This window comes from Numida meleagris, chromosome 5 (assembly GCF_002078875.1).
Source record: "Numida meleagris isolate 19003 breed g44 Domestic line chromosome 5, NumMel1.0, whole genome shotgun sequence".
Taxonomy (NCBI): Eukaryota; Metazoa; Chordata; class Aves; order Galliformes; family Numididae; genus Numida; species Numida meleagris.
In genome coordinates this window covers 15,225,844-15,242,964 of record NC_034413.1, presented here as the reverse complement: position 1 = coordinate 15,242,964, position 17,121 = coordinate 15,225,844, and the positions used below count along the sequence as shown (strand labels likewise).

The following is a 17,121-nucleotide window of genomic DNA, read 5'->3' as shown; positions in this document are numbered from 1 at the left end:
TTTATTGATGACCTGGATGAGGGTATTGAGAGCACCCTCAGTAAGTTTGCAGACGACACCAAGCTGGCAGGAAGTGTTGATCTGCCTGGGGGTAGAGAGGCCCTACAGAGAGATCTGGACAGGCTGGATCTCTGGGCTGAAGCCAATGGGATGAGGTTCAACAAGACCAAGTGCCGGGTCCTGCACTTCGGCCACAACAACCCCAGGCAATGCTACAGGCTTGGGGCAGAGTGGCTGGAAGACTATGTAGAGGAAACGGACCTGGGGGTGTTGGTCAACGCTCGGCTGAGCATGAGCCAGCAGTGTGCCCAGGTGGCCAAGAAGGCCAATGGCATCCTGGCTTGTATCAGAAATAGTGTTGCCAGTAGGAGTATGGAAGTCATTCTCCCTCTGTACTCAGCCCTAGTGAGGCCCCACCTCAAGTACTGTGTCCAGTTTTGGGCACCTCACTGCAAGAAAGACATTGAGGCCCTGGAGCGTGTTCAGAGGAGGGCGACGAAGCTGGTGAGGGGTCTGGAGCACAGGCCTTATGAGGAGCAGCTGAGGGAGCTGGGATTGTTCAGTCTGGAGAAGAGGAGGCTCAGGGGAGACCTCATCGCTCTCTATAACTACCTGAAGGGAGGTTGTAGTGAGCTGGGGGTCGGCCTCTTCTCTCTTGTAACTAGCGACAGGACAAGGGGGAATGGGTTCAAGTTGCACCAGGGGAGATTTAGGCTGGACATTAGGAAATTCTACTTTTCTGAAAGAGTGGTCAGGCGCTGGAACGAGCTGCCCAGGGAGGTGGTTGAGTCACCGTCCCTGGAGGTGTTCAAGAAATGTTTAGATATAGCGTTGGGAGACATAGTTTAGTGGGGTTGTTGGTGGTAGGTGGATGGTTGGACTAGGTGATCTTGTAGGTCTTTTCCAACCTAGCTCATTCTATGATTCTATGATTCTTAAAACTGTATAGTTTGTCATTTTCCCCCAGAATTTTTATGCCTGTTAACTGGTTTAAGCAAATGGAGAAAGCCAAGTAGTGGTCTCCGGATCTCAAGATGAGTAAAGAGGTATGCACCAGCAACATCACTGCAACATTGTAACCTTTATTTAATAGCCACCCATTCTGTGTGGCCTGCATGTTGGCTAATTTGGACATACAAACAGACTGGCAAATAAGTACAATAAAATCTAAGCCAAAGGACATGCTGCAACAAAGGACAGTCACAGGTGTTCTTCAGTAGAGGAGCAACTGTCAGACAAGGAAACAGCACACTGCAAAGGGAACCATACAGTTTAAGAGGGAGTTAGGGTTTAGCTAGGAAATAGGGACACAATAGAACACAAATCTGCAAGAAAACAAATTACTCCTACCACTAACAGATTAATTTGTTCACTGTGGTCAAGGACATCTCAAATCACAGAAATAAGAACATGTTTCTTGTACCTGTTATTCATTAACCTCCTGCTAAAAAGGGGAGTAACAGTTTACCTTACTCCCAAAAAAGCAATGCAACTCCAGCAGTAAAACCTAAAGTCATAAAACCAGTGCCGCAATCAGTCTGAAGTTGGATAACACAGCAGCACTTGTGGATTCTCATAATGAATGGTAAACAAGAAGCAATAATTTGCTAGCGTACTATTGCCATGCTCAAACTATGGGGCATGCAAATAATCTTTAAGTGCAAACAATGATTTATGTAACAGAGGTTTTCAATCTATCACTTTATCTACCAAAAGAGTTTACAAATTAGAGAGCTTTACTTTAGCAGCCTTGGACATACAAAAACATTTGGTATTGTATCAGTAAGGCACAGATTTTTTGAATCTGAAATGTTCTTGAAATGCTTTCCAAATATTAGAAGTTACTCATTGTTTCAGAAACTGAATGCACTAGAAAAAGCAAAAAACATCACATACTTTAAGAGCAAATTATCTCATTTGCAAAAAGACTGTAGAATATATGATTTCCATTCCCACCTCACATAGAACAAGGACTATTTGCATAAACATAGAATCTTAATAACAGAAAAGTATTCAATGCTAATTTTAAGGTCATGCATCACCTTATTTGTACACAAGAGATTTTTCAGATGTATTTTCATGTATTTAAACTGCCAAACAAATCTGAAGTTTATATATGAATTACATGTGAAGGCAGTATAAACATATATCTGAGATCAGAATATAGGCTCTGCTTAAGAAGATGGCATTTTCTAGAAAAAATTTTGCCCCATAACATGCAGAGCCCATCAGAGCTAATTAGAAGACCTCTCAAAAATTTTTAACTAGATCTCCACCTACTCTAGAAGCACAACATGGACATGAAAAAATGGCCACTGTTTGTATAAATATGTATGTGAAACGAGCCCATTCCTCCATGAAGACAGACTGACGTATAACTTGGCTACAACTCCAGACTAGAACCTTGTGAGGGAGACAGAGGAAGAGGTGGAGGCATCTCAGTGAGCCTGCTGGTGACTCCCTTTCTGTGAGCCCTTTCTGACTCCAGCCAAGTGTTAATTCCTTGAGCATAACTCTAGTTTTACACTGCTCCTTTCAGTTTCAAAGGCAAATGGGAAAAAAAAAAAAAAAAAAAACCAACAGTAAGAAATTAACAGGAAATTACCAAGCCCAAACATTTTTCTCTTTTTAGTGTTGGGAGCCTCTCTAAGTGCACTCATTCATCTCCTGTGAGCTTCAAATTAATTCCTGGGTTTTGATGAAAAGAGCCCTTAGTTTGGAATCTAGCATTAAAAGTCTGCAGACTATATGTAAGAAGTTCCAAAAGCACAAAAGTAAGCTTTTCTCTGATTACGCAGCAAACTGCATACAAGTACGTATGCTGTGTCTTTCTGCCAGTTAAAGAAGATTATGCACAAATTATCAGATCAGTAGAACTGCAACAACCATTCTTGATTCATATCTATTTAGGAAATCAGATTTATGACCAACCAACTACCAAAACAAACAATCTAGCAAAAAGCAAGGAGTTAACATTCCAAAGCAGTAACAGAACACAAGTTAAACATGAGGGGAAAAATACAGTAGCACTAATGAAGCACATTGTACCAAGAAACAGACGGATTCCACTGTTCTCTGCCAGCAAATGTGTATATATTTAATGGATCTTGCTAACCACAGCTCTACAAAGCTGGTCATCCCCTGAAGAAGTAATTCATAAACAACTATAAACCAAACAGGGGAAGTAAATACTAACTAGAGTTGCTATTGAAAAAGGTCTACTTCGTCACGTGAAACACATTAAGCTCAATCTGTAGGACTGCTAAAAGAAGTAAAAGAAAATTACACTTCTGGCAAAGGCACACAAGGTGCCTAACTCCTTGAAAGACTTGGTAAGACTTCAGGCACTTCTATTCCCTAAGTTTTTGAAACTCTCCCCCACAACTTGGTTGACAAATCACGCTACTACATCTCCAGTAGAAATACAAACCTTTCTACCTCTATTTTCCCACCAAGAAACAAATTCAAGACAAAACATGGATCTAAAGGCTGTCACAGGCCCTGTTTCCCCCAGAAAACAAATGCCTATTACTATTTATGTCCTTATAAGCATGCTCTCAGTAAGGTGTTAGGTACGCGTATCGCAATCAATTTCTAATAATATTCTGAAAAGTCTAAACATAGAAAACATCTAAGTACACGTAATAAGAGAGCTGTTCCAAAAGTAATGCCTCTTATTTAATTATGTTGGCCCACGATGTCAGAGGTGGATGCTGGTGGTATGGCAGTACTTTCCCACCAATATTCCATTATACATTGTCGTGTGACAGATGGCAGCAGAGGGGCAGTCTGACACAATGGCATTTGACATGGAAGTGCTTGTGAAGCAAAGGTGTGACACTGAATTCCACCATGCAGAGAAAATTGCATCCACTGATGTTCATCAACATTTGCATAATGTTTATGGAGACCAAACAGTGGATGTGAGCACAGCGAGGCAGTGGGTGGTGCATTTCAGCAGTGGTGACGGCAGCAGTGGCTAGTCTCCTCTGGTGCAGATGTTTACAAGCATGGTATACAGCTCTTGTTCATTGCTGGCAAACATGCATAGCTAATGGTGGTGACTATGTTGAAAAACAGTGTTTTGTAGCTGAAAAACTGCTCTACCAAGTAGTGTTATTGTAGTCTCTGTTGTAGTTTCCATGGAAATAAATAGGAGGCATTACTTTTGGAACAACCTATGCATTTTAATAAATACTTGCTTATTTCTTAAAGTTGATTACAATCAGCATACTACTGCAGGCAAAAAAATCTCCTTGTGATCCAAAATGTGGCATAGTCCCTTACTTTTATTTCACTTTGAATCAGTCTGCATTTTTCAGGTAGGTTAAATCTTTCTGTGTTTGTAATGACTCCTGCTACCACAGCTCATCTGACAGATGAGAACACCTCTGTAAGCAGTTACTAATCACAGTTTGCTACTTACCTATTTTTAGAGTTACAAAAATCAATGGAACTACTTCTTAACTAGTTGATACCACTTTATTTCACTGAGGCATTTGTAATAGGCTCTAGCTAAAACCATACCCATCACAGTAACCCAAAAATAATATTATTACTTAATATTTTTTCCTCTGTTAGCTACTCAATTTATTACTGCCCTTAGTTCTTCTACCTTCATTACTGTTTCCTTTTCATATTAGCACACTGATTTGCCATTGCTCTCAAAGCCTGTTTCTGATTAGATTATGCTAGCTGACCAAAAAGGGAGATACTGTTGGTGGGTTGGTAATATGAAGTAAAGTGGCAGAAGGCTAATACAATCAATTGGAATAAAAGACACAAGAAATTAAAACAGTTTGAAACATGTGCTTAACTAAAAGTGTGATTATGAAAGTTGCCTGGTCTGTTAGAATATAAAGGTAATGAGTGAAAAGAATATTCCTGCCCATATATGACAAGAACTGACTAACTTAGCAGCCATACGTGCAAATAAAGAGGGTACTTTGAAAGAACTTGAAAAGCAAGGAGATATTTCCACACAGAACAAAGGGAAAAATTATCTCCCAGTTACAAGTGTGGAGCCTTGTAATTGCACCTACTCTGTGGGACATGGTGGGCTTTACAAGAACGCACAGATAAACAGAGAATTTATTCACCTTGGGAGAAGGAAACTTCAGGTTCCAAAGCTGTACAGAGTGTTAAATATACTCTTAACTTGTTGGAATTCAGACTGCATCATTGCATTCTACTCTCAAAGTACAAACCATATGTTACAATACCAAGCAGGTGATGCATGTATCTGACAGAGCAGGGACAACTTTTTAAGCCTAAACGAACCACAGCACATTGAACAATATTTAGACACAAAATACGATCACAAAGGAAAAACAGAAATGCTAATATGTAAGAGTGAAAAAGAAATTTTAATAATGTTCTACGTGAATAATAAGAAAGCATAAAGCATAGGACTTTGGTATGATGCCAAATAGAGATTCCTCACGTTTTCTAAGAACTTAAAACAAACACTCACATAAAAACCTAATCACTTAGATGTTCTCATCACTTAGAAAGGTGGAGCAGACTTAAAGAAGTAGATGTTAGTACCTCAAACTTAAAGCAGAGAGTAAAAGAAAATACCTACTGAAAAGGGTTTGCATCCTTTTGTTTTATAATGCTACCAGTTCCCATCCCAATGACTTACAAGCAAATGAAACAACTTTTTGCATTAAACCACGGAAACAGCAGCTCACCAGATTTCCAAGTTGAAATCCACATGAGATTTGACAGCAGTTATTGAAATCTAGATTCTAGTCACATAGATTAGTAGTGTTAAAAACAAACTTTAAAAAGCACAACAAAACAATAATGATGCATAATGCCAGCAACACAAGACACAGCCAATAAAATTTGCAAGTACTATAGTAATTAGCTTTCTTACAGGATTAGGGATGAGTATAAACATACAATCCACCCTGGCCCCATATAAAAATCCAGCAGCCACATGATGCCTCATTTATACGCATCCACTAAAAAGGAGTTTCCTTTATGGAGGTAACACCACAGCATGCGCACATATATATGAGCACATATGCACAATAGGATATATCTCCAGACCAGGGAAATCTCATCACGTTTATGAATGAAATTCAGACGCCCCAGAGAAGGCCATCAATGATAAGCGTTTTGAGTCTTGTTTTTTTTTTTTTTCCCAGTATATAAGAAGGTGGAATCTGTAGCTAGAGATGCACTAAAGTTAAACAGACCACTTCTTGAATTGCATGCTTGATAGAACAATTCTGAAGCCTTCTCCTGATAGAACCATTCTCTACAAACTACAATCAAAGATCTGCACACTGCTGTTCAGAAAAATCAAATTAGCTCTAGCTACAGTAGCAATCACCATTAATCCATTATGCACCTTTTTCCATTATGCATCTTATTAGAGTTTAAAATAAAAGTGTACCAGAAGCACAGGTATTCCTATTCTTTGCCTTCCCATTCTGCCTTATCTTATAACACCGTGAACTGTAAGCAAAAGATGACATTCTTGACTTCAGTGAATACACGCACTCAGGTTATCCAGATCCAGGTTTCTGCCAACATATTTCAGAAACTATTGTGTAAATTCAAGTATTGTCTCGTCTCACTCTGATCTGTTTTAGAAATACAAAATTACTAAACCAGGACTCAGCTATGACTTTCTTTAGGGTAGTCATGTTACATAAGGAAGAATAGAGACACTTGATATAACTAAATACTAGTTGGCATAAATGGCAAACTTCTTTGTTTAAATGGGACAAACCTCACGGTCAGCATTCAGAAAAATTCAAGAGTGAGTTTAATGGGATTCCTCCCTGAGCAGCTATAGCAAATTGCCCTCAAATTGCTCTCTGTGATAATGAAAATAAATTAATTCTGTAATTTCAGAGATTTAAAGCAGATCAGAAACACCACAATATTTTTTTTATCTTTCCATCTTAATATACATCAGATTGCATTGTATTTAGAGGATGACTGTTTCTTCAAGGCTGTCTCTCAAAGTTATGGCAAAACATGACAACATTCATCACTGCTACAGTCACTAGTCACGCTACTTTAGTCTACATTATTTATTGGATCACAACGATCATATCCTTCTTTTGACCCCAAACCTTGAAAAATACCGCAGACTGTTAAAATACTTACAGTAAAAGCATCCATCTACTCTTTCTACTTGAGCAAAACAGAATGCTTTATCAGGAATGAAAAACTGGTTTCAGTGAGGCTCATTTGACATAGGAATGAACCCACTGAGTATGGAAAGTAAAGACAAAGGGTGTAAAAATAGGAGTGAAATGTTGCAAGGAGAGTTTCCCTTAATGAATTACTGGGAGATTTGTAGCAGGCCAGCCAGGGTAAGTCTTTCAGCATGTGTATCCAGAAGTGTCATGGACTTGCTGCACTATATCGTTGCTGCCCTTTCCATGAACTGGGCAGTTTCCTTTCACCAGTTTATTTTCACTTCTATTCTGGCAGCTGTCTACAGCAGTAGACATTTATCTTAAATAATTTGCTACTTGTTGAAGAATTCATTGGGGGAGGAAGGAGAGAAATAGCCATTCTTGGTGCACCATGTCATAACTGATTAAAAAGAAAATTCAATAAAGATAAAACAGATTTCCCACAGATTTCTTTCCCCCATTTCAGAGATCTTGAGCAATTAGTCACCTTCCTCCTTCCCCTAAAGCAACAGAATATCACAACTTGCTTCGTTTAACTTCCCAGTTAATGAAGGTAGCAAAATTTGTCAAAGTCGTTTGTTTTTACTTAAATCCTCTCCAAAGGATATTCTGTGTTTTCATTCTTTTTTTCCCCTGCAAACAAAAAAAACCCTCAACTCAAAATCAAACCTCAGTGATGACCACAATAAAAGTTACACCTACTAATTAAAGGAACTGTATTATGGGTTAGGGTTATTCCTTCCTAACACTAACTTACAGCTGCAGTAAGGCAGTCTTTGACGCAAACTACCTGTTCCTGTGTTCAGCACCTTACCTCAGTAGCAAGGTATCTGGAAGAAGTAGATGGGACTGAGGAAATTCAAATAGCTAAGAGCAGCATCTAATACACAGCTTTAATTTCTGTGTCATGAGTAAAATTATTTGCCCACTTTGTAAAGTACTGTAGAGGAACAAAGAAATATCAGTGTCAAGTGTTAATGACAATAAAAGGGCTGCTCCAAGCAGAAAGAAAGGAGAAGGGAAATAAAAAAACCCAACAAAATAAAAATAAAAGCACTGAAACATTTTTACTCTCCTTACCAGCTACAGTTGTAGGAGGCTGGCAATGTATGCAGAAAAGCAGATCTTACAAAGCATTTGGTAATTTTTATTAAATATGAGAAAAAGCAATACAGGAAACAGTGAAAGTAAAACTTTGTTCTCGTGTTGCACACAGAAAACTCAAGGGAGCAACTAGTATTCTATGCACCGGTTGTTACAAATGATTTGATGAAGGACCAGTAGCTGTTAAACTTTAACGTTTTTCTAAGCTTTGTACAAATTCTGTGAAGTCAGAAGTTCATAGCAGCAGGTGAAAAACCAGGCAAGCCTCCCTCGCCCTCATTTTCTCTCATTTGAATGCAACAGTTTATGCTGCAAGTTTGCATACTGTGGTCCCACAATAAAGTAAGCAGAACCATAATTTGCTATTTAGCTCAGCCTTCCAGACAGAGCTGGCACTAGAACTATTCGGTTCACAGTTGCAGAGCTAAAAAATTCATTGCTTATGTAACACATTCACTGTATTTACTAAGTATGTACCGTTCCTGTTCCGCTACCTCAGAAAAGTTTCAAACACAGAAAAACAACAGATGGCATTGGAAGATAAAATATTTTCTTTTCACCATAAAGACTGAGTAATGGTATTACTGTAACTGGTATTTTCTAAGCTGAGGTTAACAATGTTGAACCAGATGTTCCCCATTTCATAAGTATCTATGTCTAAAAAATATCCAAGAGAGATACTCTTTGGAAAGTTTTACCTCCAGAGTTCAATCTTAAGTTTAAACAGAACAAGTACAAATAGAAGCAACACACCAGCACTCTCCCTCCCAAAATCTCCACAACATGCAACACTTCCTCACCCCGTGTTTATCTTCTGCAACAGGAATAAGCTGATAAACAAAATTAGTTATAAAAAAGCTATCGTACACATGATTATGGAAAGTGTTAGACAGGAGTTAGTCAGAACCTCAGCTATGTATCTCAGCCTCAGCCTAACATTTCAGCAGAAAAAAGGATTTGAGATATGAAAGCCAGTCTCCTTGAAGTTGCCCAGTGCTGAACCAACAGCTCTGACTACAGTTAAAATCAACACCAGACAGATCTGCTCCAGCTCTAGTCTGTTCACTGGTTGAAAAATTCATGAGAATATGAATTTCCATGAGGACTGAGTTTCAGAGAGCAAACGTCTTACAAGAATTGCTAATCTTGAAATATTTCCCTTGGAATCTTGCAGTATGCCATTTCTTACGTGCCCGTTTTTTCAATTCAATCTTAAATTACACTGGACCTCTTTAACAATTATTTTTAGGGAAGTGCTAGTTCAAGTACTATTCGTACTCCCCTTAGTCTAGAGGCTTACAAAACAAATTTAAAATTAAAAAAATTAAAATACAGTTGGGTAATTTGTGTGGTGATAGTCTCAGATCTTCCATCTCCCTTTAGATGTTCTCCCCTAGGTAAACACCAGTTCAGAATAAATTCTGAGCATCATCAAAAACACCTGACATAAGAACCAGAGAACTCAAGCAATCTTAGCTGACAAAAAGCAGTGTGACAATCACATTTAGGTACTTTCAAAACCAGATGAGCTTCTGTATTTTAAAGATCTTCTAAAAGACTACATAATGCATTATCAGGATTGCTGTTACCACTGGTTTATAGTAATACAGATATGAAATTCAAAGTGTCAATGAGAGATTTGGGCTAAAAGTAAATTTAGCCCTAATCATATATGAGGTAATAAAAGAGGTGGAGGCAGCCATGGGTCTGCATGTTATTCAGAAGAACACAGGAAATACAAAGATGGAGCACAGGTACCTAGCAAAATCTTGCTGTCTGTCAGCCAAGTTCTGCTGTTTCCCTTCAGAACTCATCCCCATAGCCATACTAATAATGTAACAGTAGCTCTTGCAGAACCAGCTTACCACTGGCAGCTTCACTCTATGCACATCTGATTCAAAATAAGCTAAGGGTATACTATATTTCACGTTGTATTATCAACGGCCTCTAATTTTCCAGATCCTCAACTGATTAACCTGAATGCTCCTATTTCTCTTATCTGCCCTAGGACAGTCTTCTGGACAGCTTCAGTGCAACAGTACCACTGCTCCCTGAAATGAGATCAGGAAATGAGGAATAACTTTGCTCCATCAAGACATGCAGATGACAATGACTGGCACTATCACACTTAAGCACAAAGACTTAAGACTTAGATGGGAGATCATTATTTTGCATATGCATATGCTCAGCCTGGAGACCAGGATGAAGAGCCAGAGGATGGGGTGAGGAAAACAAACAAAAACAACAAAGCAGAAAAGGCTTCATGGGACCTCAGCAAAAGGATTGATGTCTGCAGATTACTTCTTTACTGAGTGGCAGAGGACAACAAACTACAAGTGCCGCCAACCCAAAAACTCCGCCAGAAGTCCCTATGGGATGAATTCTTAGAAATTCCATCTCGTGGAATCACAATGATGTTGTGAACAAGTAATTTTTGTATTCAGTTTCTTTTAATTATTATTGGCTGGTTGTTTTTTAAAAATCCTTTAAAGCATAAGCAATAATTTTTTTTCCCCTCATAATTCAAGTCTAAAGTCTTTAGACTGGAGACCCAAACTGAGCAGACACTCTTGAACCAACCCTCTTCACCTTAATCATACTTCATTTAAATTGAGGAGTGCCCCGTCACCTTGTGGAGCTTCCCTGAAAGCAAAATGTTTTAACTGTGGTCTCTGAAGCCTAAGCACTCCAGAAGGCATCTCTGAAAAAACATGGTATATATCACAGATAAAGAAGAGGGTTTGACCTTCAAACTCTCAACAGCATTATGCTCAAATTAAGTGGAATAGTTACCCAACTACAATTGCATGCAGCTACAGAAGGAGTCAGACTGCCCAAAATATGTTAAATCATAGTTGACAGAGCAAACATTTCTAGATTTCTTCCCCTTCATGCTTTCCTGGCTGAATTAGTTGGTGATAAAAAACATTTTATCACTACTATGGACTTAGGAAGACACAAAAGAGACAAATTCAAAACCAAAAAAGCTGTTACATGGTTTATTTACTTACAAAAACATGTTTTCATTGTAATTTGAGTAAGGCTCGATGGCTACATTCTGGGAATTAACGATTCAAACTCTGTGTTCTTTATTTCTTTTCTTCCATAGAGCCAAGCCTTTCAGAGATGCTGCATGGTCTAGCGATGGTCAGAGGAGAAGACAGAGCTATTAGGATACTGGGTTTAGTCCAGATTTACAGCACTGACTCAGTCTGGGACAAGTCACTTGACCTCCTATACCTCAAACAGTCCAGCTGGAAGACACAGAAAGAAAAGCAGCAACCCTGTATGAGAAACAGTTATTATGACTAAGATCAGCTCCTGGATAAAACAAGCATCAAATAAAATGTGTTTTCCATATGGAAGTTGCTTTCCTAAAGTGGAACAAAATGTAAATGCCTGTCAATTACAATTATCTGAGAGGCAAGTCTTGAGAAAAGCAGCTCTGTGACAGACCAACAGGAAAGCCTCAGCTAGCAATGAAGGACAGTTTTTGAGGGGTAGAGAAATGGGAGATGGAAGGTAGTCAAGCATCTGGCAGCAACAAAGGTGAAACCATGATCTGAAGAGGTCAGAGAGAACAATATATCTGAGTCAGAAAAGGTCACTTATTCAATATTCCAGCTGTAAAATGAAAGAATGCAAGAGGAGATTTTTCAGAGTAGAAATCACAGATGCAAGAACATCTAAAAGGTAGACTGTTATTTGAAAGTGCCATTGACATATGATGAATACATCCTCCCATGCCAAATAATTTCTCATCAACTCTTGATTTTACCTTTTCCTTCTCCCCTCTTCTCTAAGCAGTCACACCTGGTTTCCGAGGTTTCCATACTGCCCAGGAATCCAGTCTTTTCATTACATTACAATCCTAACTTTATTAGCTCTGCATGGTTCTAAATATTAAACCGCCTGAAAAATCCCGGTCTTCTACAATTCTTCTAAAACCCACATATCACAGACACGTTAATACTAGGAGATCAAATATTTCCTAGGAAATAGTGGGTACATTGCAGCCAGGTTCTATACTTGCACATTCTTCAACAGGTACAAGTGCCGTTCTTCCAAAAATGATTATCGCTACTCTGCTGCCATAATAACATCTTTACAGAAACCCAAGACTGAAAAAAACCTATGAAGATGAGAAGATGAGTTTCGAGGCTATCATATACTCTACTTGTCCTGGACCACACATTAACCCATCAGCAGTAATACAAGATTGCTCTAAGCATGCCTGTGTCAGAATATAACTAGATCCCAATGTGAGGTAGTATAAAAATGAGATTTCTTCTGTTCTGTCTGTCCTTAGCTGTGCTTTCTGCATTTTTCTATGACAGAAAGCCATTTCATTAAAACGTTTTTTGAAAGAAGTATATTTCCTACACTCACAGAATGGCTGAAGTAGCAGCCATTTCTTACCAGTATTTAGGAGGCTAATATGAAAGTGAATAGATAAGACAGCAGGTAGAAGAGATCATTTTTAAAAGAAAAATTAATACCTTCCAGAAGCATACAGAATACAAACAAAGGAAATAAGTACAGCATCATTTGAACTTAAAACAGATTCTGACCCTCCAGCATGACCACAAACTTTCAGATTTACCAGCCACAACATTATGCTTTTAGAGAACACAAGTACTACAAAAAGGACAGATGTCTGCACAGTAAAATATAGGCTGAACAGATCATCAGTGTCACTACTGAATTGTGAGCTACATGAAACAGCCTGAGAAGCATCCATCTACACAGTGCACAGATTGCACAGTGAATCATTTAAATAAAGTGATTTCCTTGGACTGACTAAAACAAATTGTGAAAGTACTGCGTGAACAACACTATCTTAAGTTGGAAACATAACATCAGGAAGTCCACTAATATAACTAACCAAAGAAGCAACTCCTATGAAGATCAGTAAGTTTATTCAGAACATTAAAAAGCAAACACTTGCAAAACCTGAGTTTACAGAATTTACAGCACAGGGATTTTAGCAAATGACAGACAGGTGTGCCTTTGTTTCGGAAAAGAATACCATCTTTCACAATACATTTGACCTATATAATAAACAATATTTAAAGTCAAAAGATACTCACTCCACATAGATTAATAGGATGTCACTGCATAACCTTTCATTTCTGGTTGAAAGAGGAAAGTGGACATTTAACACTGCTCATTATCAATCTAAGAAAAAGCCTCAAAAGACAAGCATAAAGACAGGTAAGGACTGGATTTGTATACAAAAGCTGACACTGGAAGAAAAGCTATTCATTAAAATGTTTGTTCCCAGCAAACATATATATGTATTTATATGAAGTTGTTTCAACAATATTCATATATAAGTAAGATGTAAAACCTTAGTATGTCAGTAGAATCAAAGTTCTGAATATAATGGATTTATCTGAAGAGAGGTTGTAGATGCGATGGATTTATTTGAAAGTAAGTAGCGGCTTCCCTTCTTCCTATTCCCACCAGACTTCACCGTAAGAAGTTGTTAGTAATGACATAATATCACTGAATACACTCGGAAAATGCAACTATTTAAAGGTCTCTCTCAGTTATTTTATCCCTTCTGAAACTTCAAGGCCCTGTCACATAGCAGAACACTCCATTCTGAAACAGCGTCTCAGTCACACAGCAGGGATGGCTGGGCCTACTCTGAGCGCACCAGAAAGCAAGCACATGCATGCAGCTTAGCATACTTGCCAGACATGACTGCAAGCAGGGACAGTTCTCTTCACAAAATCCTGAGAATCTCAAGGTTCTGACTTGGGGAAGGACTCAAGGGTTCCTACTAGCACAGATGATTTCAGAGCAGGCCCCCTGCCAGAGACAAGGGTCTACACAACCGAACATTGCTTTGAGGCTCTTAAGGTGTCCTTTAGGGACCTTAATAAATACGCTTCCTGTATAAATTGGCAGTGAAATGCATAAAAAGACACCTGAGGAGTGGATCTACATTAAGATTTTTTGCAGCTGCAAGAAAGCCTGGAAATAAACTCTTTTTTAGGCAATCAAAGTGTGTCAGTCTGCATGCATAGGATCTCTGTCAATCGTACAGATACACCTATTGCTTCAGTGAAGTAAGTTACAAAAATGCTGACAAGCTCCATTTGAAATTCAGCTTCACTTCCCAAACAACTAGCGAATCAAGACGGGCCACATCAGAAACCTGCAGCAGTGAATGACCTGACAAGGCACTAGCATTCTCAGTACAGCAAATTAGTTAAGCCTCTGCAGTTTGCACTTTGGTGGGATAATCTCCTAGGGCACAGGACAGGCCAGCAGCATTCACAGCCTACCAAGGTGGAAACGTGCAACAATGAGTGTCACATTACTGCATGACCTCAGACAGCTGCACAGGAGCAGCTTCCTACAACAGTAAAACTTCCCAAAAAACTGTGGTGAAAACTAGCAATACTGCAGATTCTTTTATGGGCTGTGAAGCCAGTACTGACAGTTCTTCATTTTCATCTAGCCATGAGAAAATAGAGGTAAAAATATCACTTTTAGCAGTTGAAATGTGTTTCAAAAAGAATAGAGGAACAGAGGGTAGCAGTTGAAGAAGTGGCTGAAGGACAGGAGACAGTGCTAAAGGCCGAGGCAATGCAGCTTTGCAGTCAGCAAACCATCCAAAGAACTAGATTCGCTAACCACAAGTTGGTGAGTTATCCGATTTGAGAAGGAGGAGGATATGAAAGCTGAAACTACATCAATTCATGACTAACCTGCTTGGAGAGACTCTCATTCAGCAGGAAAACGGCAACTGTTCCGTAAGGTCAAAGCAAAGACCTATCTTGACAGTATCCCTAACAGGATGTCAGAGAAAACACTTGACATTCCAGAAGACAGACCAACTTCTTGCTGGAGCTATTACATTATCATTCCTCTCTTTCCACTGTTTTGATTGTGTTTTTCCTTGCCATTCACAAGTAAACTGCTATGTATGTAAACACTCCTGTTAAAGGCAAACACTTTTGCAAGTCACAACAAGAAACCTCTCCCTGCTCCTGCACACCAATGGTGAAACGCACCACACCAGCTGTCTCTGTGCCCATACGAGGCTTGACTACAAACATGTACAGTTGGAACTGCAATTTGCCACTTCCCTGTTTCCTCTTGGGAGCACACCAATACTACTGTACTATTTTCAGATTTCTAAGCACATCTTTTGGTGAGCTTTCTATTAATGCAGGAAACAAGTGCACCGCTACCTTCTCCGTAGTCTCACTGCCAGTCCCAGCCTTTCTATTGTTCAGCTCTTATTTAAAGTAAGATCCCAAAAGACTAGTTGATCTAGTAACGCAAATCTAACCAAAGTAATGCAACATTTATGGAGGTAGAGCATAAGACTAATATTTACTGTTAAAGGACACTATTTCAAAAAGAAGCTCAAAACTTCTACTGCATTCTATGGGTAATACTGCACAGAGTTAGTGATGGTTCAAGCACTTCGGAAAAAATGTACAAATTTTCCACCACCGTCATCCAAAAATATTTTAAATGTTTTTACATAGAGTCTAAACAGAATGTTTCTGAAATAACCCTAATGATTTTTCAATCTTACTTACCCTGCAAGCAGAGCCAAAAGGCCAAAATACCACTGAAAATTCTCTTCACCAAATACGTCCAAATAGAAAGTAAGAGGTTAATTTCAGAAACTGACTTTCTGCTTCAAGCTTCCTGTCCAACATTTCAAGTCTCGAGAAGCTTGAGAAAACTCGACTGTATTTTAGGTGCCTAAATTGCCAAATCAGAACTTCAGTATATCTTGAAACAGGAATCATGCTTTCTTTTTATGTTGATACACTGTCAGTCCATCAACATAAACAATAAAAAAAAGAATCATTCAGGTAATTACAATAAATAAACATATCACATCTGTTACATTTGTTAAAAATAAGTTATAAATGTAATAAATAACTAGAAAAGTCTAGTAATTCAAGCATTTGCAAGGAATTCAATCCCATGTCAGTCACTTTCTCTAATCCTAGAGTTATTTCCATTCACCAAATAATAAGATCACTCCGAGTAACAGCAACCTGAAAGGAAAAATTGATTATATTTGCCACCAACAATATTTCAGTCAAAAGAAAATGAGAAATCACTATAGTCTAATTTGTGGATCGGTACTACATGAGTTAGACCTTTTTTATGTAGCTTCAGTAAGAAATCTTGCATCTATCATTTTTCTTTTGTACTTAGCAAGGTGACCTATGGAAAGAAACTTCTAACAAAAAAACGAGTCACATTTGTTTCTTCTTAGAATTTCAGTTTTCTCACTGTAACTCTATGATACATTAAATGCACTCCTGAAACATTTAGGAGAAATGATAATAAAAACAGGAGACCTATAAAGAAGTTTTCACCTGGTAGGACCCACCAAGGTCAATTGGACCGTTAACATCTATTTATGCGAGAAGTATCTGCAAGTAGAAAAATACTGCTCTCAGTAAATTTCATTGTCTATTTTAATCAAATCTAAAGTACTTGTACTTGTTAGCATAAACATTGTTAGCACTGCAGCCTGGTTCAGCAGAACGTTCTTCAGATAAAACACAGGTTCCCAAATGGAAGAAGGTGATGTTTAAAACTACTGGCCAGGTTCAGAATGGGAGAAAAATAACCTTCCCTTCCTGTGTCTTTACCTGTACCGATGTCAGCAACTGGAAGCAAAGAACAGCTGCCTCGGTGTTAGCTAACAACCTTCATTCAGACATTTATACAGGACTTTGGCCAAAACTACACATCGCAAAACAACAACAAATAATCAGTTCAAGTTACACAGCTCTTCAAAGAGACTGTATGTATGTTGTATCCCTACGGAGATTCACACAGAGCTTTCAGAATGCCCAGCTTA

The 17,121-nt window shown here is 38.6% G+C and overlaps 1 long non-coding RNA gene across 3 annotated transcripts in view; it reads left to right on the top strand.

Moving 5' to 3' along the window:
* Window positions 1–12,617, top strand: part of LOC110399484 — a 30,341-nt gene extending 17,724 nt beyond the window's left edge. For 2 of the 3 annotated variants that reach the window (XR_002439234.1, XR_002439235.1), the window contains exons 4-5: window positions 10,276–10,694; window positions 11,377–12,617. This is a non-coding gene — a long non-coding RNA (uncharacterized LOC110399484). The remainder of the gene's footprint in view (window positions 1–10,275; window positions 10,695–11,376) is intronic. The other variant, XR_002439236.1, reaches the window with a different exon arrangement.